This window comes from Sciurus vulgaris (assembly GCF_902686455.1).
Source record: "Sciurus vulgaris genome assembly, chromosome: 6".
NCBI classification, from domain to species: Eukaryota; Metazoa; Chordata; class Mammalia; order Rodentia; family Sciuridae; genus Sciurus; species Sciurus vulgaris.
In genome coordinates, this window is record NC_136466.1 from 78,217,965 (window position 1) to 78,245,343 (window position 27,379).

Consider the following 27,379-nt stretch of genomic DNA (forward strand, 5'->3'; position numbering starts at 1 on the left):
ACTATAACAGTCATATACTATTCAAACCTCCCAGTCTTCAGGAACCTAATGTATGAGAGGTACCTGACAATGAGCTTTCAGTCTCCAACAGGTGTCTCAGGATGGGATTGGCCCCACCTAAAGGTGGCAGCTTCTGCTTCCAGGATAATCCAAGATGACTGCATTGACTTCCAAACATGTTGGCAAATGGGGTGCTGCAGTGCAGGACGTGGGCACCAAGTCCATGTGGGGTGCAGTCAGTTGGGCCGGCAGGTCCTGGAGGCAAGGCATGGTCAGTCAGCAGGGGTCCTGCAGGTCCTAGCTGTTGTCCCAAAATGGTTACAGTCATGTGTGACCAAACCTGTGGGTACTGTGACAGTGGACTTTCAGGCAAAAGCAAGCAGCTGGCAATCCGCTGGTGGTCTTCAGGCAGTCTGCAGGCTACCAGCAGATGATCAGCAGGTGGACCTCAGGCGGTGGGTGATGGATAGGTGAAAGGCAGGTGATGGGCAGGGAAGAGGCAGGCAAACTGGCAAATGGCTGCAGTCAGTGAGAGATCTGCACTCAAAAAAGTAGGCAATATGCTGGCGGTAGCAGGTGATGGAGGAAGACAAATGGGAAAAACAGCAGGGACTCGATGAGCAGCAAAGACCACCTCAAAAAGAAACAGATTAAAAAAAAAAGAAGAAGAAAAGAAAAGAAAGAGGGGCTGGGGAGATAGCTCAATTGGTAGAGTGCTTGCCTTGCAAGCACAAGGCCCTGGGTTTGATCCCCAGCACCGCAAAAAAAAAAAAAAAAAGAAACAGATTTTCCTCTGCTTGAAACCCAAGTTACAAAGCAACAAGGAATGCAGCCACTCTGTAGTCTGCCATCTTGGATCTCCTATTTGTTTCTTTGAGTTGTTTTGTTTCATTTTGTTTTGTTTTGTTTTGTTTTTGTGGTACTGGGGATTGAATCCAGGGCCCTGTCCATGGGAGGTAAGCACTCTACCAATTGAGCTATATCCCCAGCTCAATGTTTTTCTGAGTTCTTTGAGTTTTTTGAGTTCTCTATCTGAGGTACAGCTGGCAAAGATTTTCTCCCATTGTGTAGTCTCTCTCTTCATGTTCTTGATAGATTCCTTTTGTTGTGAAGAAGTTTTTCATTTGATACCATCCCATTGATTGATTCTTGATTTTACTTCTTGTGCTTTAGAAGTCTTATTGAGGAAGTTGGTTTCCTAAGTTGGCATGTTGAAGAGTTGGACCTACATTTTCTTCTAGTAGGCACAGGTCTCTGATCTAATGCCTAGGTCCTTGGTCCACTTTAAGTTGAGTTTTGTGCAGGGCAAGAGATAGGGGTTCAACTTCATTCTATTACATATGGATTTCTAGTTTTCCCAGCACCATTTATTGTAGAGGATATCTTTTCTCCAATGTATGTTTATGGCACCTTTGTCTTAGATGAGATAACTGTATTTATATGGGTTTGTGTCTGTGAACTCTGTTTCATTGGTCTTCATGCTATTTTTGTGCTAATACCATACTGTTTTTGTTACTGTAACCCTGTAGTATAATCTAAGTTGGGTATTGTGATGCCTCCTGCTTCAGGCTTCTCACTAAGGATTGCTTTGGCTATTTTAGGCCTGTTGTTTTTACAAATGAATTTCACAACTGCTTTTTCAATTTCTATGAAGAACATCTTAGAAATTTAATAGGAATTGCATTAAATCGTACAGCCCTTTTGGTAGTATGGCCATTTTGATTATATTAATTCTGCCTAAACAAGTACCTGGAAGATTTTTCCATCTTCTAAGGTATTCTTCAATTTCTTTCTTTAGTGTACTATATTTTTTGCTGTAGAGATTTTTTTTTATCTCTTTTGATATATTGATTCCCAAGTATTTCTTTTGAGACTATTACATTCTGTTGTTGCCCAGACTTCCTTGACTATCCTAATATTAGTCAACTCCCAAAAGTTGTTTTGAATTCAAGCAATTCTTTTGTTTTAAGGAACAAGTACAGGACAAATTCAGGTTAAAATACACATCAAACCATCCCATTATGAGAACAAGAAATTAAAATCGTACATTTTCAATTGAGTTGGAAAAAGCAAACAATTAAGAGAGATTTTCCAATGAAAGGTAAGTTCCTCATCAAAACCATATAAAAACCTCTAGACAGCAAGACACCAATGGTACCCTCTTTGGGACCCCTCCCATGCTGTGGGAGCTTTCCTTGCTTGTGTCTAATAAATTCACTGTTGAATTCTCACATTCATCATTAGCATACTTATTTCTTTGGGTGAGTGAGACAAGAACCCTCTAGCACTTACACGAACCCTCTTACACCCAGGCTGAAGCTGACCCCTACTGGTACTTCTCCAACCACTGTAGTTAATATGACCTTTGTTAAAAGTTTTTCTGTGAAGTCTGTCTTTCTTAAGGTCAAGAACGACCACAGTTGGACTGCCTAGATATTTACCCCATGTAAAAAATGTGTTCTCTATAAACTGAAGAATTTTTACCTCACTTGGTTTCAATTACGGGTTTCATTTTGGACAACAAGTGCCTTTACTACTGAGGTTATTGTTAACATACCCATACATTTGGGCAGATAAAGTACATTGAACTGATAGTTTCTCATCAATTATTTTTATGGTGATTTTTCTGAATATTAATGGGAATGAACTGCATTGTACAGGAGGATGGGACTCGTGATGAGGATAGGGAAAGGATAGGTCAGATTTCACCAGGTTGTACATGTGAGGTTTTTAGAACAGCTTGAGGATAGTGAGGAAGAGGCACTGAGAAGTAGAAGAAAATAGTGTCCAGAAAAAATGGGAAAGGATTTGAAAAGATCAGAAAGAAAGATTACAGGGTACTCTGTGGAATGCTTAGTGTTGTCTAGCACAAGCTTCCTATAACATCTTTCATTGTTTTAGTTATCTTACTGGTAGGGATGCAAGTGGTAGGAACTTGAGTTTAAGGGAATAATTCTATAAAATGAGACCACTGTGATGACCTGGGGTCTTTGCTTTTCAAGAAGTAATTTACCTTCAGCCTTGCCTGGCTTAAGTGGACAGGATATGTCACATTCCTCAGCAAACTACCTGTTATCTTCAGGAGAAATGCAGGCCTGAAATAATGTTGATAAGAGGAACCCAAGTTACCCTGAAGGGAGAGCCTTTTTTGACCCTTTTCATAGACTAGATCCTGAAATGCAGAGAGATAAGGATATTTTCTCTTAATCTTAAAATCTGTAAGAATTTATTGTTAAGAATACAATTAGAACAAGTCAGCAAAGACCAAAGTGATCTAGAGTTGTCATGGCAGTGGACACTGAAAGTTTAATATTATCCTGCTGTCAGTGAAAAATTAAGAGGTGCACCTTGGTTGGACTCTCTGGAAACTTCTCTGGAATCCCAATAAAACTAGGTGGTAACTGAAGACAGTATCAAGAAGGAAAGACCTCAAGTTACAAAAACAAAAAACTGATGAATACTTCAGGATGGAACTACAGTAGAAATATGTCAGTGAGGAACAAGAAAAGACAAATTCGAAGTACAGAGATTATGGAAATCTTATTTTTTTTAAAAAAAAGATGTTAATAGAACATGCCAAACAAGTTTTATGAAGGTCAAGATGAGTTGATTTTGCTTCAAGACATTTTGATGACCTATTGGTAGTAGGATTTTGATATAGGATATGTGCAAGAAATGAGTGACTTAATTTCTCCTCTTTTTTATATATGATGGAGAATGAAGTGAATGCCATTTGTTGCTTTTTCTCAAACAGGGACAAAATGCATTAAAAATTTAAGGACAAATGCAAACCTTAAAGACTCAGTTAATTCAGCTGAGTGTCTTACCTCAATAGTTGGATGGGAGATTTTGCTATTATTTAGAATATCAGAATTATGGATGTCCACATTTTTTGCTTCCAATGACTTTTAATCGGATTTTTTAATGGAATTTATTTTTCTATATATTAGATTATGGAGGGTAATGTGAAATAAACTACCAAGCAAAAAATTTCATCTTCTCCTTGTGCTATTCTGGAATTAGAAAAGCAGTAAATTGAGATCCAAGATGGCATACTAGAGGGAGGCTGCATTCCATGTCACTAATAACTTAGGGTTCAAGCAAAGGAAATACTGTTTCTTTGTAAGGCAATCATCACTGCCCACTGATCCCCTGCTGTTTACCCCATTCATCCATCCTGACCACCTGCCATCTGCCAGCATATCGCCTGCCTTTTGAGTGCAGATTGCTCACTGACCACTGCCTATCATTTGCCATTTCCCTGTTTGCCCGCCTCTTGGTTGCCCATCACCTGCCTTTCAGCTACCCATCACCCACCACCTGATATTTATCCACCATTAGCCTGCAGACTACCCACAGATGTCCAGGGAATCACCTGCTGTCTGCTGTTTCCTGGAAGTCCATTCACACATTACCCACAGGTTTGCCACCATCTTAGGACAACAGCCAGGGTCTTCAGGTTTGCCACAAGGCTGCCACCATCTCAGGGCATGGCCACCTTGGTCTGAGGACTCAGGTCAGGGCCTGGAGACATACTGGGGTACCTGCAGTCCTGGCTGCATCTGAGGTTGTTCTGCTCAGTGTAGTAGTGGCTGACATCTGTCTCCTCTTTGCAGGGTAGCTCCTTTAATTGAGTTCATCCCTATTTGTCTCTCTGCATGTTGAAAGGGCATTAAGATCTTGAGACTGCAGCAAGACAGAGCCTGGGGAAGCTGAACACCAGGAGGTCCATCGGATTGCAGCTGGGTTTGTGTGGGTCAGTCTGGGTCTGGCAAGCCTGTGGAAAGCCAGAGACTAGGGGCAATTCCCTGTGGGGAGAATAGGTTGAAGAAGCTGAAGAAAACTGGACTCTCTCCAGCTCAGTGAGTTCTGAAGTGTGAAGGACAGAAGGGGCCAGCTACAATGGGTGAGAAGAGTGTAAGAGGGTGTGAGGGCATCTTGTGATTGGCTCACCCACCCAACTGTTCTGGCACCCACTGGACTGGAGCTAACATCAAACTTCAGACAACCGCACCTATCGGTGGAGAAGAAAAGCTGAGAAAATTTTTGAAAGTCAATGGAGCAATCATTCAATTTTCCATTGAAATTTTCCTTCCTTTTTTCTTTTTTTCCCCTCTTTTTCGCACCTCTACCATCTTTGAATCCAAATATTTTTCATGCATCAATTTATTAAGAGCTGGGATGTCTGAAAAGTATATGACAGTTTTGTTGTGTATTCTTATATTTTTACTTTTAAAAAAATCTGTACATAATTTTTTCTCTCACTACCCCTCTTCCTGGATTCTCTTTCTCACTTTTCTCATACTAACAGCCAACCCCTAATAATTTCTCCCTGATTGTTACCATAAATTTTTACCTCTATCTTCTCTCCCTCTCCCTCATAAACATCACATCTTACACTACTTCTGTTCCCTCACTGTCCATCATTTGAAATGGTAAACCCTTTTAGCAAACTTACCATTTATATTGTATACAATAATTGAACACATCATTTCTGTCTATTGTGACAAAACTGTAAATACCCTAACAGGAGCCATTTGATTGAAGGTGGCATATCATTTGCATTGGTCTCCCCCTTAAAGTTGAGGTACTGGGCACCTTCAGGGACACCATAAGACTACAGGGTAGAATCTATACTGCCTCAGCTCCACACTGCTAGATAAGAAGACTCACAAAAAACATGAAAAAAACAAGGGAACAAAGTGCCTCAAACAAAGATGTTGCAACATAGCATTCATAAACAACACAGTAGAAGAAATATCAGAGAAGGAGTTTAGAAAACACATAGATTGATCTTCAAAATAAAGGATGGTATTGGAAAGAAAAAGCAGTAAGTAAAGGATCACTTCAATAAAAAGGCAGAGATTATAAAAAGGATTTCAAGCGGAAATCCTCAAAATGAAGCAAACAATAAACTAAATTAAAAATTCAATGGAAAGTATTACCAACAGTCTAGACCACTCAGAAGACAGAACTTCAGACAATGAAGACAGAATATATACTCTTGAAAATAAAGTTGACTGCACAGAGAAGATGGTAAGAAAGCATGCACAGAAATTCCAAGAAATATGGGACAACATGAAAAGACCAAATTTAAGATTTATCGCAATAGATGAAGGTATGGAGATACAAAAACAAAGGAATGCACAATCTTTTCAGTGACATAATATCAGAAAACTTCCAAAATCTAAAGAATGAAATGAAAAATCAACTACAAGAGGATTACAGGACCCCAAATGTACAAAATTACAACAGACCCACACCAAGTCACACTATAATGAGAATGACTAGCATACAGAATAAAGATCCAATTTTAAAGACTATAAGATATAATCAAATTACATGTAGGGGGAAACCAATTTGGATCTCAGCTGATTTTTCAACTGAGACCCTCAATACCAGGAGATTCTGGAATAACACATATCAAGCTCTGAAAGAAAATAGATGCCAACCAAGAATTTTATATCTAGCAAAATCAAGCTTCAGATTTGAAGATGAAATAAAAACCTTCCATGATAAACAAAAGTTAAAAGAATTCACAACTAGAAAGCCTGCACTACAGAATGTTCTCAGCAAAATATTCCATGAGGAACAAATGAGAAAAAACAATGAAAAGAAGCAAAGGGAGGAACAACACTAAAGAAATGGTTTTAATCAAAGGACAAACTAAGTCAAGTAATAAACCAAAAATAAACCAAAATGACCAGAAATACAAATCGTATCTCAATAATTATCCTGAATGTTAATGGCTTAAACTCATCAATCAAAAGACAGACTGGCAGATGGGATTCTAAAAAAAAAAAAGACCCAAAAATATACTGTCTTCAAGAGACTCACCTCCTAGGAAAAGACATCCACAGACTGAAAGTGAAAGGCTAGGAAAAAATATATCACTCACATGGAATGCATAAACAAGAAGGGGTTTTCATCCTCATATCAAAGTGGACTTCAAGCCAAAGTTAGTCTGAAGGGATAAAGGAGGACATTTTATACTGCTTAAGGGATTCATATGCTATAAAATAATAATTGTAAACAATGAAGCATCTACATATATCAAACAAACCCTGCTCAATTTCAAGAAACAAATAGAACACAACACAATAATACTGGGTGACTTTAACACACCTCTCTCACCACTGGATAGATCTTATAAACAAAAACTAAACAAAGAAATTATAGAATTAAATAATACAATCAGTGATTTAGACTTAACGGGCATATATAGAGTATTCCATCCATCATCGAGCAAATACACTTTCTTCTCAGCTCCGTCTCAAAAATAGACCATATATTACACCATAAAGCAACTCTCAGCAAATAAAAAAAAAAAAAATAGAAATACTACCCTGCATTCTATCAGATCCTAATGGAATGAAACTAGAAATCAAGGATAAAAAAAAAAAAAAAAAATAGAAGCTACTCCAACACCCAGACACTAAATAGTATGCTATTGAATGATGAATGGCTAAAAGAAGAAATCAGGGAAGAAATTTAAAAAAAAAATAGCTAGAGATAAATGAGAACACCAACACAACATATCAAAATCTCTGAGAACTATGAAGGCAGTGCTCAGAAGAAAGTTCATTGCATTGAGCTCATATATTAAAAGAATAAAAAGTCAACAAATAAATGACCTAACATTACATCTCAACACCCTAGAAAAAGAAGAACAAATCAACACCTACCGCAGCAGAAGACAGGAAATAATTAAAATCAGAGCTGAAATCAATGAAATTGAAACAAAAGAAACTATTGAAAAAATTGACAAAACAAAAATTGGTTCTTTGAAAAAAGCAAAATTGATAAACTCTTAGCCACAATAATGAAGAGGAGAAAGGAAATTACTAAAATTCATGATGAAAAAGGAAATATCATGACAGATACTACTGAAATATAGAAGATAATTAGAAACTATTTTGAAAATTTATACTCAATAAAATAGAAAAACATGAAGACATTGACAAATTTCTAGAGACATATGATCTACCCAAACTGATACAGTTGGACATACACAATTTAAACAGATCAATTTCATGCAATAAAATAGAAGAAACCATTAAAAACTTACCAACCAAAGAAAGCTCAGGACCAGATGGATTCTCCGTCAAGTTCTACAAGACCTTCAAAGAAGAATTAACATCAATACTGCTCAAATTATTCCATGAAATAGAAAAGGCCGGAACCCTTCCAAATTCATTCTATGAGGCTAGTATCTTCCTAATAACAAAACAGACAAAGATACATCAAGGAAAGAAAACTTCATGAATATAGATGCAAAAATCCTCAATAAAATTCTAGCAAATCGCATACAAAAACATATTAAAAAGATAGTGCACCACAATCGAGTGAGGTTCATCCCTGGAGTGCAAGGTTGGTAAAATATATGGAAATCAATAAACGTGATTCATCATATCAATAGACTTGAAGACAAGAATCATATGTTTATCACAATAGATGCAGAGAAAGCATTTGACAAAATACAGCACTTCTTCATGTTCAAAACACTAGAAAAACTAGGAATAGTAGGATCATAACTCAACCTTGTAAAAGCTATCTATGCTAAGCCTAAGGCCAACATCATTCTAGATGGAGAAAAATTGAAAGCATTCCCTCTAAGAAATGGAACAAGACAAGGATGCCCTTTCACCACTTCTATTCAACATTGTCCTTGAAACTCTAGCCAGAGCAATGAGACAGATGAAAGAAATTAAAGGGATATGAATAGGAAAAGAAGAACCCAAATATCACTATTTGCCAACAACATCTGTATTTAGAAGATCCAAAAATTTTCACCAGAAAACTTCTAGAACTCATAAATGAAACTATATGGGTTCATGTATGAACTCATAAATCAAATGCATTTCTATACATAAGTGACAAAAGAGAAATTAGGGAAACTATCCCATTCACAATAACTTCAACAAAAATAAAATACTTGGGAATCAATATAATAAAAGAGGTGAATACCTTTATAACAAAACTATAGAACATTAAAGAAAGAAATTAAAGAAGACCTTAGAAAATGGAAAGATCTCCCATGCTCTTGGATAGGCAGAATTAATATTGGCTAAATGCCATGCTACCAAAAGTGTTATACAGAGCCAATGCAATTTCTATTAAAATCCCAATGACATTCTTCATAGAACTAGAAAAAGCAATCATGAAATTCATAGGAAAAAATAAGAGACCCAGAATAGCCAAGGCAATCCTTAGTAAGAAGAGTGAAGCAGAAGCCATCACACTATTAGACATTAAACTATACTACAGAGCAATAGTAACAAAAACAGCATGGTATTGACATGAAAATAGACATGTAGACCAATGTTACAAAATAGAAAACACAGAGACAAACCTACATAAATATGGTTATCTCATTCTAGACAAAGGTGACAAAAATATACATTGGAGAAAAGAAAACCTAGTCAACAACTGATCCTGGGAAAACTGGAAATCCATATGCAGCAAAGTGAAATTAAACCCCTATCTCTCTCACCCTGCACAAAAACAACTCAAAGTGGACCAAAGACTTAGGCACTAGAACAGAGACCCTGCACCTAATAGGAGACAAAGTAGGCCCAAATATTCATCATGTAGGCTTAGGACCTGACTTCCTTAACAAGACAAAGAGCAAGAAGTAAGATTAAGAATCAATAAATGGGATGGATTCAAACTAAAAAGCTTCTTCTGAGTAAAGAAAACAATCAATAAAGGGAAGAGAGAGCCTACAGATTGGGAAAAAAAACAAATAACCCAATCAATAAATGGGCTAAGGAACTGAACAGACACTTCACAGAAGAAATATAAACAATCAACAAGCATTTGAAAAAAGGTTCAACATTGGGGGCTGGGGTTGTGGCTCAGGGGTAGAGCACTTGCCTAGAATATGTGAGGCAGCGGGTTTGATTCTCAGTACTGCATATAAATAAATAAAACAAAGGTCCACTGACAACTAAAAAATAAATTTAAAAAAATGCTCATCATCTCTTGCAGTTAGAGAAATGCAAATCAAAACTACTCTAAGATTTCATCTCACTCCGATCAGAATGGCAATTATCAAGAATACAAGCAATAATAAGTGTTGGTGAGGATGTGGCGAAAAAGGTACTCTCATACATTTTTGGTGGGACTATAGGTTTGTGCAACCTTTTTGGAAAACTTTATGGAGATTCCTCAGAAAACTTGGAATGGAAACATCATTGACCCAGCTATCCCACTCCTCAATTTATACCCAAAGACTTAAAATCAGCATACTACAGTGACACAGCCACATCAATATTTATAGTAGCTCAATTCACAATAGTTAAACTGTGGAACCAACCTAGATGCTCTTTAACAGATCGATGGATAGAGAAAATGTAGTACATATATACAATGGAATATAACTGAGCCTTAAAGAAAAATGAAATTATGGCATTTGCAGGTAAATGGATGAAACTGGAGAATATCATGCTACGTGAAATAAGCCAATCCCAGAAAACAAAGGCTGAATATTTTCTCTGATAAGCAGATGCTGATTCATAGGTGGGGGTGGGTAGGGAAGATTGAAGGAATTTAGGATTATGCAGAGGGGAGTGAGAAGAGGGGTGGGGCAGTGAGAATGAGAAGGATGGTAGAATGAGACAGACATTATGAAAAAAAAATTTTAAATTAAAAACAAAAAAGAAAAGCAGCAAATTATGGAAAAGCATTATGACTTCAATGAAATACTTATGTATATTAATGAATTACCCATGAAAATTGATGGGAAAGATATACTCTGCAAGGAAAAAGCAATCTCTTTTCAGACAGGAAAATGTAATGAATTGTCACAAGAATTTGTGAGATTCTGGGGCTTAATTATAGGGAGGTTACAAAGACAATTTCAGATGTTGGTGAAGATAAATATGTTGGCATGACTTACGCTACATCTACCTTTCAGATTAATAGCTTACCTACCATTGCTGCTAGTGGAGCAATGGTAGATGACAGTCCAACACAGTCCTTAAATGTCAGTAGATTAACACCTGCAGGATCGTTCTTCTTGCATTTTTTTGGAGAGACACTTTGGCTCAACTCTTTTTCAAGTACTTAAGACCAAAATTTAAAATCTTGGCATTTTGATTACGCTTTAAGGTTTATGAAAAGAAAGTGTACTGATGCTTTTGCATTAAAGCTTTACAAACTATTTTTGTGGTTACTTCTACAAAATGGCCTTTCCTTTCCAATGAAATTTCTTAATATTTTTGTAGCCAAATTAATTTTATTTTCTTGTTGGTGAACTAGTATTGGATAAATATTACACATGGATGAATTAGAAATTATGTACTTTGAAAAATGTTCATTTTGTTTACTATAAGGTTAGTGGATTTGGGATTTTATCAAATAAAATGTTAAATCTGAATATAGTATTCTAAGGTGAAGACAGAGGAATTCTTCCAAACTCACTCTCCAAGGCCAGAATTACCCTTAAACCAAAACCAGACATTGAAACAATAACAACTACAAAAAAAGTAAGTTACAGGCCAATATCCTTGATAAGCATAGATGCAAAAACCCTCAATGAAATACTAGCAACTGAAGCTAATGACACATTAAAATGAGTAATCACCATAATCAAGTGGAAATTATCCCAGGGTTATAAGGATAACAAAAACCAATAAATAAATATGATTCAGCACCTCAACAGAGTGAAGGGCAAAAACCATATGATCATCTCAGTAGAGTAAAAGGCATTTGATAAAATTCAACATCCCTTCACGATAAAAACTATGAACAAATTAGGTATAGAAGGAATACACATCAACATAATAAAAGCTATATATAATAAGCCAATAGCTAACATCACTGAATGAGGAAAGGCTGAAAGTTTTCTAAGATCTGAAATAAGACAAGGATGTCCATTTTTATCATTTTATTCAACATAGTACTGCACAATTTATCTAGAGCAATCAGACAAAATAAAGGACATCCAATTTGGAAAACAGGAAATCAAATATCACGTGTGTGTGTGTGTGTGTGTGTGTGTGTGTGTGTGTGCGCATTTGCAGAGACTCCATCAAAATTCTATTAGAATAAATTGATTCAGAAAAGTTGCAGGATACAAAATCAACATATAAAAATCAGAAGTGTTGCTATAAGTCAATAACTAATGATCTGAAATAGAAATTAAGAAAGCAGGGATAGGAAGGATAGTAGAATGAATCAGACGTTGTTACCCTATGCATATATATAACCATATGACTGGTGGGATTCTACATCATGTGCAACCAGAAGAATGAGAAACTATACTCCATTACATATGATGTATCAAAGTGCATTCCACTGTCATGTATAACTAATTAAAACAAATTTAAAAATTTTTAAAAGAAATTAAGAAAGCATCTTATTTATAATGACTACAAAGAGGGGAAAAAAAGAAGAGAAAATTTAACCAGAGGTAAAATACCTCAGCAATAAAAACTATAAAATACTGATGAAAGAAAATGGAAAAGGATAAAGAAATAAGATGACAGAATAGAAGTACCTTTTACATGACTGTGAAGAGTAAAGGCAACAAAGGACAAATTAAATTCTTGGGAAAGGAAGGGAGTTAGAATTCTGGGAACCAATAAGGAAACCTAACAGCACAAAGTTGGCAAAAAATGTACAAATCAATCTACAACTTCAACTCTGGCTCCAAATTGGGAGCAGAAAATGATACTGCAAGCATGATTCTTATAAGTTTAAATCCAGTTTGTGGATTAAATCCAGTTTGTGACTCCTGCTGCACCATAAACTACCTTTAGAAAAGAAATTCACTACATCACCCATCAAGTTTTCAGAGTGCTATAACCAGGAGCTGTCCTGAGGAGGGTCCTATTCTTAGGGACTAAACTGCTTTGGGGATGAGAAAACTAGGGACAATCATAATTCAGGGTCTTCGTGAAGACACTGTCACATTAACTGTGTGGGAGATGCTCATATGAGACAGTTGTGGTTTGGGGAATGTCTAACACAAACTTGCTAAGAGGTTTATGCAGCAGGGAGCTGATGGGAAGGGAAATGGAGGGCACAGTGATCAGTGATCTTATCCACGATGATGAGAAACAACACCAGTTGTAGGTGGTTTCATGTGGGAGCCAGGTTCAAAGGTGACAGAACCAAGACTAGCAAATTGCTTGGTTCCCATGATCTACTCCCATCTGGTACAGAACTCAGTGGTCTGACAGTTACCCATACCTTCAGAGATGTTCTGTGATATGGACTGAATATATCCCTTCCCAATATGGGTCACAGACCAGTGAAATTCAGTTGGTAAAAAGGGCTTGCTGATTCCTTGATGTTGCCCATGTCAACAGATGCACAGATTGAGAAATAAATCAGGAAAACAATCCAACTGTTAATAGTATTAAAAAGTAAAATACCTAGGAACAAACTTAAGCAAGGAGGTTAAAGACCTCTGTAATGAAAATTATAAAACATCAAAGAAAGAAATTGAAGAAGACATTAGATCATGGAAAGACATTCCATGTTCATGGATTGGGAGAATTAATATTGTTAAAATGAAAGTGGTCTGAGAATTCAATGCAATCTCTATCAAAATTCCAATGTAATTCTTCACAGGATTCGAAAAATAATACTAAAATTTATATGGAAGCACAAAAGACCCCCAAATAGCCAAAGCAATTCTGAGCAAAGATAGTAATGCTGGATGATTCATAATACCTGATTTCAAAATATACTACAGAGCCATAGTAACAAAAACAGAATGATATTTGCATTAAGACAGACATGTAGACCAATGGAATAGAATAGAAGAGTCTAAAATAAATCCATGTATCTACAGTCATCAGATACTTGACAAAGGTGTTGAAAACATCCACTGAAGAAAGGAACCTCTCAACAAATGATGCTGGGAAAACTGGATATTCAATTTGTACAAAAATCAACTAAAAATGGTGGCAACGATTTTAATGAAAGACTTGAAACTACAAGCAAATAACATAGGGGAAACAGTATAAATATTGGCATAGGCAACAATTACCTGAATAGGACTACAATAGTTCAGGGAAAAAAAACAGAATTGACAAAGGGATTACATCAAATTTAAAAGCTTCTACACAACAAAGAAAACATTCAACAGAGTGAAGAGGCAATTTACAGAATTGGAGATAATTTCTGCCAGCTATTCATCTTGACAAAGGAATAATATTCAGATTATATAAATAACTCAAAATCCTTTAAAAGAAAACAAAAGAAAAACTTTGTGTTTATGGATTGGAAGAATCAATATTGTTAAAATATACACATTACCCAAAATGCTTTACAGATTCAACATAATTCCTATGAAAGTATCAATGACATTATTCATAAAAACAGAAAAAACTGTCATAAAATTTTGGATTACACACACACACACACACACACACACACACACACAAATCCTGAATAGCAAAAGCCATCTTGAGCAAAACAAACAAAAGCAAAGCAGCAGGCATTATGCTACCCGACTTCAAAATAAACTGACAAGCTGTAGTAATCAAAATAACATGGTGTTGCCATAAAAACAGACACATAGACCAATGCAACAGAATAGAGACCCTAGAAATAAATTCATACATCTACAGTAAACCAATTTTTAAGAGTTGTTGAGAACATGCAATGAAGAAAAGACGGAATTTTCCATAAATGGTGCTGGAAAATTTGGATATCCATACGTAGAAAAATGATATTAGATCCCTATCTCTCAACAGGTACAAAAAATAAACTCAAAATGGATTGAAGACTTAAACATAAGACCTGAAAGTATGACACTACCATAAGAAAACATAGATAAAATGCTTCAGGACATTGCCATGGAAAAGGATTTTTTTTCCCTAGAAGTGCAGGAAAAAAAATAAAAATAGACAAAAATGAAGTTACATCAAACTAAAAGTCACACAGCAAAGGAAGCAATCAGGAGTGAAGACATACCTATGAAATGGGAGAAGATATTTTCAAACTACATACCTGACAAGGGATGAGTAGTCAGAATATATAGGGAATGAAAAAGACTCAAGGGAAAAAAAAAAACCCAAATCCTGATTCACTTATGGACTGTAGGGTCTGGGGATGTAGGTCAGTGGTAGAGTATTTGCCTAGCATGCATGGAACTCTGGGTTTGATCTCCAGTATTAACAATAACAACAACAAAAAGTGGGCAGCAGGGATCGGGGGAGTAGGCCAAAATAGACATTTTTCAAAAGAAGACATAAAATGGCCAATGGGTACATGAAAAAAAAAATCACTAACCATCAGAGAATGTAAATAAGAAACCACAATGAGATATCATCTCACTTCACTAAGTATGGCTATTATTAACAAAACTCAAGATAACAAATGCAAGGACTGGGATTGCAGCTCGATGGTAGAGTGCTTGCCTCACACATATGAGACACTGGGTTCAATCTTCAGCACCATATAAAAATAAATAAATAAAATAAAGTTATTGGGTCCATCTACAACTAAAAATAATTTAAAAAAAAGATAACAAATGCATTGAGGATGTGAAGACAGGGAAATCTTGTACATTATTGGTGTGAATATATGGAAGTAGTGTGGTGGTTCCTCAAAAAGTTGAAAATAGAACTACCATGTGTTCAGCGATACTACTGCTTGGGTATACATTCAAAAGAAATGAAACCAACATGTTGAAGAGACATCTCTACTTCCATGTTCACTACAGTACTATTCATAATAGACAAGAAATGAAAATAATCTGTCCATCAACTGATGAATGAAAAGAGAAAATGTGGCATATCAACACAAGGGGACTCTAGCCACAAAAAAAAAAAAAAAAAAAAAAAATGAAATCTTGTCATCTGCAACAACATGGGTGACCTGGAAATTATTGTTAAGTAAGATAAGTCAAGCACAGAAAGGTATGTGAGCTCACTCTAGTGTATAATCTAAAAGAGTTATCACATAAAAATTGGGAGTAGAATGGTGGTTACCAGAGGCTGGGGAGTAAGTCTATAATCTATTTATAATCCCCTAAGGGATGGTGATTATAGATAAAGTACTACATATTTTAAAAAGCTAATTATTTACCTTTTGTGTAATATGCCTACATAGCAGAGATTCTCTGGCTTCTCAGAGTAATTTCTTATGCTTTACATTCAATTTATTATGTTCTTGATAATTTTTAAAAAATGGCTGGGATTAGAGCTTAATGGTAGAGTGTTTGCCTAGCATTTTTGAGGCCCTGGGTTTGATCCCTAGCACCATGCACACGCACACGCACGCGCGCACACACACACACACACACACACATACACATAAAAAAGTAAGAAAAAAATGAGCAAAGTCTTTTCACTTTTGAAAAAGCTAAGGTTCTTTATGTCATCTTCTGTTTACCTTAAACATTATTTATTGTTACTGTGAGTAAATGGCTTATTTAGTATTTATGTAAGTAACACATGATGCTAACCTGTGTATTCATGTATTCTCTGACAACTATTTTGGAATTGCCTACTGAAAATTAGAACCCTAAATTTTTTAAAAGTAAATAAAAATCTCAGGATGTATTTTACAAAAACTTTCTCTGAGATTTCTAAAGCACCCCTGAAAAAAATAACAAATAATTGCTTTCTCATATTATAAAAAGAGAGAAACTAGAAATAATTAGGTTTCTTTTTGGAAATTTTTCATTGTAAGACTTGGATGGAAAAAAATGTTAGATTAGAAGAGATGCTCAATCTTCCTTTGGATAAACTTTTGCAGGCAAGTGTTACTGATGGAATTTGTATGCCTTATGGGAAGTCCCTGAAGGTTTACTATCTATACTTGACTTTTTCTCTCAGGGAAAATTTGACAAAACTCATAAAATAGTTACATACTGACCCACAAAATTTACATTCTTCCATTTTGGTATTATTGGTTACAGTAATAAATAAACCACATTGAATATTCATAATCTACAGACAATTTTTGTTCTACTCTGAAGTACGCTAAGATACAGATTAGAGTTTGTGTGTTTAAAAAAATGACAGTATTAGGAAAAGTGAAAAGGAACATATCAGGAATTTCAAACTGTTGACACTTCCAAAATTAGGCTTTTTCTTAGCCTTCTATGAGTCAGAATTTCTAGGACTTTTTTTAGTCCAGAATCTGGGACTTCTTGAAAGTTGACTGCTAATCAAGATTCAGTAAAGCAAAAGTTAATTACAGTGGACTTGTGGAATTAAAAGAAAAATTCATTGTGGTGATTTGTTTGATATATTTTAGATGTTGTGTTATTATTTCCCGGATGTATAAAAAATCTCATTCTTCTTAAATAACCTGTAACCCACAATTTAGTAGACTGATTTTGTACACTGAAATAAACTTTTTATAAACTTTTTTTTTCCAGTATTGGGGATTGACCCCAGGGGTACTTTACCACTGAGCTATATTCCCAGTCTCTCCTTCCTTCCTTCCTTCCTTCCTTCCTTCCTTCCTTCCTTCCTTCCTTCCTTCCTTCCTTCCTTCCTTCCTTCCTTCCTTCCCCTCCCTCCCTTTCTTCCTTCCTTCCTTCCCTTTCCCATCCCTCCCTCCTTTCCTTTCTGAGGTAGGATCTCACTAAATTGCTCAGCTGGCTTCTAACTTGCAATCCTCCTTCCTCAGCCTCCCAGAGAGGCTGCCTGGCAAATATTCTTATAGTATCTGATTTTCACTAATTCCTCAGAAATTAGAATTTTTTTACTCTCATTGCTTTTTAATGACTATATATATAGTGTGTATATATACATATATTTGGATATTTTATGTATATATGTGTATATATATGGATGTGGATATGTTTAATAAGAATTTATCTACCTCTATACCAGCATATAACTGAACAAACAGTAAATGTGGACTTACCTGGAGTGTATGATTTGAGAATGTTGTTGTTATTTAATCAGATATAACAGGTCATTTTTATGGAAAACAAAGATCGACTTTACTTATGGGGGTACCAATACCTATGAAGACCACTTAGGAAAACTGGTTTACAAAATACCAGGCTTATAGATAATGAAAGGCAAACAAGGATGCTGCCAATTTTGAGGATCTGAAAAGAAGAAATAACCCAAATTTTAGGTATGGCAGAGGAAAGCTCATAGAGAGAGGTTTGGGGGTTCACTTCTTGCCCCGCCCTTGCCAGGATTTAAGCCAGCAGCACTTAAACACTGAGTCACATCCCTGGCCCTTTTATATATTTTGTTTAGAGGCAGAGTTTCACTAAGTTTCTTAGGACCTTGCTAAATTACTGAGGCTGGATGAATCTAATAAAGCTAGCCATTTTTGTGTGATCAAGAACAGTCTGAGGGCTGGGGTTGTAGCCCAGTGGTAGAGTGCTTGCCTAGCATGTGGAAGGTTTGACTCTAAGCACCACATATAAATAAATAAAATCAAAATTCATTTACAACTAAAAAATTTTTTTAAATGAATACTCTTTGAAATTATTATCACAAGGAGAGGAGAGTGAAGGAAAAACTGAAAGATCAAAATGACAAAAAAATAAAAGAAAATACAGCTGGGTGTCCTGTGAAATGCTATGCATTATCTAACCCACTTTCATTATTTATGCCTTTCATTGTTTTTGAACTATTTTACCACTTTATTAGTTGTAGTAAAGGGCTACTAATGGAAATTACTTTTGCTGGTAAAAAGGTGCAATTATTTCCCTGTGAAGTTGACTAATTTTGCATTAGTTAAATTCATTTCAGCACCCCTGATTTCCTGTATTTGTGTCTTTGGACTCTTCTTGAACTAGCTTTTTACCCTTTTCTAGTTTCCTTAATAATTGAGTTAAAAAGTGTTTTACACATCTTTATTTCATTTTTGCTCAAGGTTCACGATTTTATCTTTTAAAAAAGGCTGTATTTTAATTGTGGGTTAAGATGTGCATGATTTATTACAAAAGTCTAGTCCCATACCCAGGGGAAAGTTAGGATAGCTCTTAGATCATCCATTCAACATTTATTGAGCATCACCTATGTAACAACCACAAATAAGAAAGACCAGTTCTTTCAGAGTTTACATCCAAGGAACTTGTGGTCCTTCCCATTGATGCATCATTTTGCTCACTCTCTAGCAGTTTTACTACTTATATTTAACAGACCTACTGTTAGTACTACAGCTCAGTTTCATTGGTTGAATAAACTTTTACAGTCTGGCTTTCAGGACTTATAGACATGTTTAACAGTGTCACTGTGGGAAAACACATTATGTATCCAAACGACTTTTATTGATTAAATTAAATTAGTAACATTTCCTCGATTTTCTCAAATAGAAAAGTTTCTACTCTCATAATTCCTAAACACTATAAGATTATTAGCAACTGACAAATGAATTTTTAATTAGTCTGTTATTGTTTTGGAAACCGCCAGTAATAGTCATGGAATTCATGTACTTTTCCAGTTATGGCACTATTGGCTGAAAATGTTTCTTAAAATTCTTATTTGGGCTGGGCACAGAGGTAAACCTGTAATCTCAGCGGTTTGGGAGGATGAGACAGGAGAATTGCAAGTTCAAAGCCAGCCTCAGCAATTTAGCAAGGACCTATGCAATTTAGGGAGACCCTGTCCCAAAATAAAAATATAAAAAAGACTGTAGATGTGGCTCAGTGGTTAAGTGCCGCTGGGTTCAATCCTTGGTACCAAAAAATAAAAATAAAATTCTTTGGGATTACCTTAAAATGTAAAAGTATTATAATGAATAACTTACTGTAGATTTTCATCCATTTAAGGAGGATTAATTTTAGAAAGAATCAAAAGTATTTTGCAAAGAATTTTAGCCTCACCGTATAGATAAGAAACTAAGGATTATTTGGGAGTTGGTGGTACATGTCTATAATCACAGCAAACCAAGATGCTGAGGCAGTAGGATGGCAAGTTCAAGACCAGCCTGGGCACATAGCATAGACCAGCCTGAGATCCCCATTGCAAAATAAAAATAAAAAGAGGGGATATAGCTAAGTGGTAGAGCACCCCTGGGTTAAATTCTATAGTACCATAAGAAACAACAAACTGACAAACAAAAACCAAGAACAAAATCTCCAAAACCATGGGCTGGGGTTGTAGCTCAGTGGAGAGCACTTGCCTGGCATGTGTGAGGTACTGGGTTCAATCCTTAGCACCACATATAAACAAATAAAATAAAGGTATTGTGTCCATTTACAACTAAAAATATTTAAAAAAAAAAACCAAAACCCTAAGAATCAATAGTGATAAACCTTTAGAAGACCTCCCTTTCACTTTGTTGAGCTCTTTACCAAAGAAAAGTAAAAAGCATCCAAAAACCTTTCAGCATTTCAAAATAATATAAAGTATTAAACATAGAGTCCTAAATGAAATTCTCACTGAAGTCCTTCCATTCCTATTCCTCTGCTTCATTTACCAGTGTGTACTGTTATTAACAATATGAAGTATTTCAACACCAATGCTTTAGGAGTAAAGATGCTTCTGTATGCACTAATTGTTGTCAAAAGCTCAGTCCCTTATCCCTGATGCCAATCTAATAATGAGGACACCGTTTTGATAAAGAGGCAAAGGAAAGTTTATTGCTATGATAGCAAAGGAGAAACACAAGGGATTCCTGTCCTAAAGGCTGCGATTCTGCCCATCAGCAGGAACAGGGGGCTTTTTATAGAGTTGATTCAAAAGCTACATTCCATGTGTTCTTTGTTGGAGTTGTAATTCACTTGTTAATTTGGGAGACAGTCATTTCTGAGATCTTCTGGTACCATCCCCAAAGTTCCTATGGTGGGTGGACACTCAAGATGTTATGGTTTGGATGTGAGGTGTCCCCCAAAAGCTCACATTTTGAGACAATGCAGGAAGGGTCAGAGGAGAAATGACTGGGTTGTAAGAGTCTTAACCCAATCAGTGAATTAATCCCCGATGGAATTAATTGAGGTGGTAGAATGTGGCTGGAGGAGGTGGGAATTGGGGTGAGTCTATGGGATACATATTTTGTATCTGGAGAGTGGAGTCTCTCTCTGCTTCATGATCATAATGTCAGCTGCTTTCCTCTGCCATACTCTTCCTCTCTGATGTTCAGCCTTACCTTGAGCCCTGAGGAATGGAGCTGGCCTTCTATGGACTAGGACCTCTAAAACTGTGAGCCCTCAAATAAACCTTCCCTTCTCTATAATTGTGCAGATTAGGTCATTTAGTCACAGCAGCAAAAAAAGCTGACTAAAACACAAGGACAGATAAATCTACCTAGGATGGGGAAGAAAGTTAATCCTATTTCCCCTGAGATAAGGGAGGGGAAGACATTAGGGAGGAGCAGGGAGAGAGGGAGAGAAAAACATGTCCATTTTAAAAATAAGTTGCAGTGGCAGAACACCAAGGACTATATTCAAAGCATAAAGTGGACCACTGTTACATTTCCCCACTGTCAACTTTTACATTCCATTTCTATTGAAAAATGAATGACAACATCTCCAAGCTGCTTCCTGCTGAAATAGGGCAAAGTTGGGGGAAGTGACCTAAAGTTCTTGTTCTCTATCAGGTGGAGTGTGGACAGTTAAGGGTATTCAGCATCAGGTAGTGCAGAGGTCCACAGTGACAGATGGCAGGTGACTGGACAAGGTACACATAGGGCAGGATCATACTAGAACAACAAAAACAAGACAGCAAAGCATTGCATTTTTGCAAATAATTAGCACAAAAGCAATTAATATTTCAGCCAGTCTCTGAAAACCATGAAGACAATTCATAATTATATCAGTGGAAAACAGATCAAGTTTATCAATGTAGGAGGTTAGAAAGATTTGTAGGTCTATGATATCAGGCTCAAATTAACTCAGGACAAACTTGTGAGGGTCCTTTGTGAGTGTTAAATATTAGGCACTCTCACACAAGAATGCTTCCTCTATAGCTGCCCAGCTTTACTTGGTAGGGTTGACACAAGTGTACATCTTAAGTTACAAAAACAAAAACAAAACAAAACAAAATTGTTTTCCCTTTTAAATTTTCATGTAGGACTATGCTTAGGCTATACTCTCCTGTCAGATGTTTAAGACCAAGTTGGTCAAAACTGACCTGGTCCATTTAGTGTTAAGAGTCAGCTGAGATTCCTCAGAGGTCATTCTTGGGGATGTACGCAAAGCCTCTTGGTTCCTTTAGCTTTCCTCTACCAGTGATACCATCTGCCAGGATGGGTCAGAGTCCTGCAGTATTTTGTGGCCTTTTCTTGGAAGCATCAGGGACATTTTTCTCTCCAATGACCCTCCTCCTTGAAGAATGTGCACTGGTTGGCTTCTTGTTGTCTAGGGTCCTCTCAATCTCCCTGATTAGCAGACAGGGGAATCACCAAATTTGCAGGACCCACAGAGGGGTTCTGTCATTCTCTGGGTTCTGGCTGATCTCAGAGGGCAAGGACCAAAATGTTGGCTGCTTTTTCCTTGGCCCTTTCAATTCCTTGACTTTGGTCTCCAAGCTTTTGGTTTTAAATACCCAGCAGGCCAGTTTCACCAGTCTTAAAGTTGGAGGAAGAGGTTATAACTTCAATATCTATAATGTTAGAGTTCCCTCTTTCATTTAATTGGGGTTAGTATTAGTACTGGAAGTCAGTATTATATACTATCTGTTCTGTATACTAATACGGTGATAACTTACTATCTCAAATTAATTCAAGTTGTTTTATTGGAAGTGGTACTTCTGCAAAACACTAACAGGCAACAGTTATTAGGTTCACAAGAAAAATACCAAATGTAATTAACATTGCAAAAAATATTCAATTTGTGTAATAGCTGTGAACCAAGAAAACTGATTTTTAAAATCTTAAACCTTTACTTAGTTATTATTATATTCCCTGTTTATTCTGAGATCACAGTAATCTTTATAGCAAAAATTGATCTTTTGAACACAACTTGAAATGAGCTGAAGTCTAGCCTATTTTGGAGTCATTCTAACAATGGAGTAAGGCAGAGCCTTATCTCAGTTAAGGCGGGGCTCTTCACAAACAACACATTACATCTGAAAACATGAATCAAAGGTTGAGAGAGATTTTAACTTTCTTTTTGTAGAAAAAGTGGCAGAATTCTTCCATATTTTACAATGTTACCTTTATATGGAACAAGGACTTTGGGTTACCTCCCCCAACTTCACCCTCTTTCAGTAGGAAGCGGCTTGGAGATGTTGTCATTCATTTTTCAATAGAAATGGAATGTAGAAGTTGACAGTGGGGAAGTGTACCAGTGGTCCACTTTATGCTTTGAATATAGTGTAGAAAGCAGTTTTACTTAAGGATAGAACAGAGATAGACTTGTCCACAGAGAAGTGGCCCCAGAGCTGGGGTGTTGAAGAAGTGGGGTATCCTGCCCCTTTTATAGGTTTTAGATTTCCTTTGTTCTCATGCCCTCCTTCTCCCCTTATCTTGCCTATATGACTAGTGACCAAAAGATGGGCAGAAGCCTTTCAGGGGTGCCTCTTCTTGTCTACTACTTGCCATTTGGGGCAGGAAGTAGTCACCAGGGAGTACTTCCATTAACAACTCCTACAAACTCCTATAACTTTCTGCAAGCAAGAAAAACCCCCTGGAGGCAGGTAGCCTTGGCAACAGGTTGGAGGAGGGGAAAAAACTCTGGAGATATTAGTATTTTATTCCTCCTGAATTAGCCCCCATCTTTCTGACCCAATAATTTATTACCTATACTGTCTTTTTGTTCCCCAGTCTCAGTAGCAGAAGATCTCAGAAATGACTATCTCCTAACACTAAACATGTGACTTACAACTCCAGATAAGAGAACACATGGAATGTAGCCTTTGACTTCCTTCTTTAAATGCCCCCTGTTCCTGCTGATGGGCAGAATCACAGGCTCTGGACAGAAGTCCCCTGTGTTTGTCCTTTGCTACCAAGGCAATAAAACTTCTTTTTCCTTTTTCTCAAAACTATGTCCTTGTTATTGGATTAGCATCAGGGACAAGGACTGAACTTTTGGCAACACTAGGGCAAAAACAAAAGAACAGAAATAGTGCTCCTCTAGATCCAGCACACATAAAAATAGAACCTACTATTATCTGTACTTGTTTTACTTATGAGCAAGTCAACAGTGAACACCTTTGATTTGTAATGCCATAAAAATTCAAATTATTCAAATTGTGCTTGATTTATTACTGTTATGATATAAAACTTCACAAACATTGAAGACAACAGGAAGGAAATACATTGATTTTGGGGAAAATCATTAGCAAAGAAAAGCAATGCGAATTGTAGGGAAACCTGACTCCCCATATTTATCTTCGAAAGACCTCTTTCTTTCTCTCTGTCTTCCAAAATAAGATTATGTTATTGCACTGGGCTAGAGACTAGGCTTGAGGGGTAATTTTGTTTTGCAAAAATTCTTGAGTCAATTGGCAGGAAAATAGGTTTATTAAAAGTCACATTTGAAGACTATTCTCAAATCAACATCTTCAGAAATCTCAAGGGTGAGGAAAGCTTTTATAAAAGTCAAAGTGGGACAAAAGGTAGGAAACATACATCTGCAGATTTTGTTAGCCAGATAAGTCAGCTCCTTTGGCTTCTATCAATCAGGCCAGTGAGAGCAGCCCTTCAGCCCTACTCTCAGTGTGAAGAAATGAAGAAAAACAAGTTACAGGGAAGTCCGTAAGTTAAAACAATTTGGAATTTTATTTCTCAGTATAAGAAAGTTGCCCTTAATTTCAGAGGGAGTCTGTTTCAATTGAAATGAATGTATAAAGCACCTTAGAAGGAAAAAAAAAAATCACAAAGGGCAACATACTGCCCATGAAAATTGTTTTCAAGCGTTTTGAGTTAATTACCTTGAAAGGAGCAAAAGACTTATCACTCATATATTATTCATTCCCCTTTATCAGCTGGAGATAGGAAAGGTGACTCTAACAAGTATTATTGAACATTTATCTACTTTAACAACTGGGTTATAGACAATATATTTTTTAAATTCCTGTATCCTTATCTTAACATGTAGTTAGTGGGTAACAGGGGATCTCACTAGGGTTGATACAGTTGCATCATTACATACTTCAGGTATACTAAAGAATATATAAGAAACTAAATAAAAAATGTTCAACCAATAATTTAAAAGCAAGTAGAACAGAACCAAAACCCAGAGCCACTCAAGATAGCACTGGTGATATGCTGATAAAGCTTCTTTCCAGAAAGTTAAGGTAGTTTATGTCATTTGTGAGGTTGCAGAAAAATGCATTCCAAGTTATTTCATTGCTTTCACACTTAGTTATGACTATGGATTTCTATTTTTATGGAGGAAAAATAACTTGAAAATAAAATCTTTTTATCACCCCTTTCCTATATCCAAGGAGGACTAATAATGGCATATCACATAATGTAAAGTAAAAAAGTTCAGTAATCCATGGATTAGTAAACCCAGTAATATCAGGTAAAGGACAGAGGAAAGGTGAGGGCCACAGGCAGTGGTTCTGATCTAATGCAGTAGATCTCTGTATTATTCCTACCATCCTTCCTTTGTCCCCACCTACCCCAGCAGGGATTAAACATATAACTTAAATGGTTCTTTCAGTCCATCTGTTCCCAAGTTATGGATACTGGTTATGATTGTTTTATCTCCAAATACAGGTAATGGGTGAGGGAAGAGGCAAACTACTACTAATCAGACTTGGGGTAGAGCAAGCAAATTTGGAGGAAACATTTCACTAATTATTTTAATATCACAAATTGTAAACAGTGGAATTGTGGAAAATGGCTTACCATTTCTGAATCACTAAAAATAGTTTAATTATCCAGCAGGGTTTTGTTACCAAGTATGCAATTACTTAAAGATTATAAAATAGTAGGCCAGGGATATTCCTACGACCCCTAGTTTTCTAGTGTTTTGAACATGAATGGACATTAGACAAGAGACCTGGCCTACTAGAAGAAAATGTAGGTTCAACACTCCATTATGTGGCTTAGGAACAACTTCTCAACAAGATCCTAAAGTGCAAGAAGTAAAATCAAGAATCAATAAATGGATGTTATCAAATGAAACAGCTTCTTCACAGCAAAGGAACAAAAAGAACACAAAAAGAGTTGTCTAACAGAATGGAGAAAGTCTTTGCCACCTGCACCTCAGATAGAACATTCATCCTCAGGATATACAAAGAACTCAAAACACTTATCACCAAACAAAACAAACACACAAAAAACAAAACCCAATCGATGAATGAGCAAAGAACTGCATAGGCACTTCACAGAAGAAATATGGGGCCTGGGGATATAGCTCACTTGGTAGAGTGCCTGCCTCACCTGCACAAGGCCCTGGGTCAATCCCCAGCACCAAAAAAAAAAAAAAAAAAAAAAAGGAAAAAGAAAAAAGAAATATTCAACATCGCTAGCAATTAGAGAAATGCAAACTAAAAGTACACCGAGATTCCATCTCACTCCAGTCAGAATGGCAATTATCAAGAGTAGAAGAAACAATAAATTTTGGCAAGGATGTGGTGGAAAAGGTAAACTCATGCATTGCTAGTGGGACTGCATATTGGAACAACCACTCTAGAAAGCAGTATGGAGATTACTCAGGAAACTTCAAATGGAACCACCATTTGACCCAGTCCTTGGTATATACCCAAAGGACTTAAAAGCAGCATACTACAGTGTATAGTCACATCTATGTTTATAGCAGGTCAATTCACAATAGTTAAGCTATGGAATCACTCTAGGTGCCCTTCAACAGATGAATGGATTAAGAAAATGTGTATACATATGTTACTCAGCCATAAAGAAAAATAAAATTATGGCATTTGCTGGTAAATGGGTGAAACTGGTGACTATCATACTAAGTGAAATAAGCCAATCCCCAAAATAAAAATGTCAAATTTCTCTCTGATGTGTGAATGCTAACACAGAACGAGGAGGGAAGAAGGGAAGAACAGAAGTTCACTGGATTAGACAAAGGGGAACAAAGGGAAGGGAGGGAGGATTGGAATAGGAAAGAATAGAATGAATCAGACATAACTTTTCTATATTCATTTACGAATACACTACCAGTGAAACTCTACATCATGAAACACCACAAGAAGGGGGATCCTAAGTTATACTCCATGTATAATATGCCCCAAATACACTCTATTCTCTTGTATATCTAAAAAGAATGATTTTTTAAAATTCAATTATCAGCCTGAAAAAAATATTTTTAAAAGGGCTAGGGGTATAGTTCAGTGGTAGAGAGCTCACCTAGCACTCACTAGTTCCTGGGTTCAATTCCTAGTACTACAAAAAACCAAAATGAAATATAAAACTCAACCATTTTTATATTTAATAGTGCAAAAACCATAAAACTGGTGGTTAGGAATAACTATGTAACTTAAAATGTATTTTTCTCTAGATAGTTTCTAAAAGTTGAAAATGAGAAAACAGAATTATAAAATATAACTTGGCAAAGAAAAGGGGCTAGAAATTGTAGAAA

At 36.3% G+C, this 27,379-nt stretch overlaps 1 long non-coding RNA gene across 1 annotated transcript in view; it reads right to left on the reverse strand.

Annotated features, from left to right (window-relative positions):
* LOC306663164 overlaps window positions 1–8,213 on the reverse strand; it is a 46,544-nt gene extending 38,331 nt beyond the window's left edge. Inside the window, exons 1-3 of the long non-coding RNA XR_013764384.1 lie at window positions 8,069–8,213; window positions 4,545–4,808; window positions 64–255 (exon numbers count right to left, since the gene is read on the reverse strand). This is a non-coding gene — a long non-coding RNA (uncharacterized lncRNA). The remainder of the gene's footprint in view (window positions 1–63; window positions 256–4,544; window positions 4,809–8,068) is intronic.
* Window positions 8,214–27,379: the final 19,166 nt, after the last annotated feature.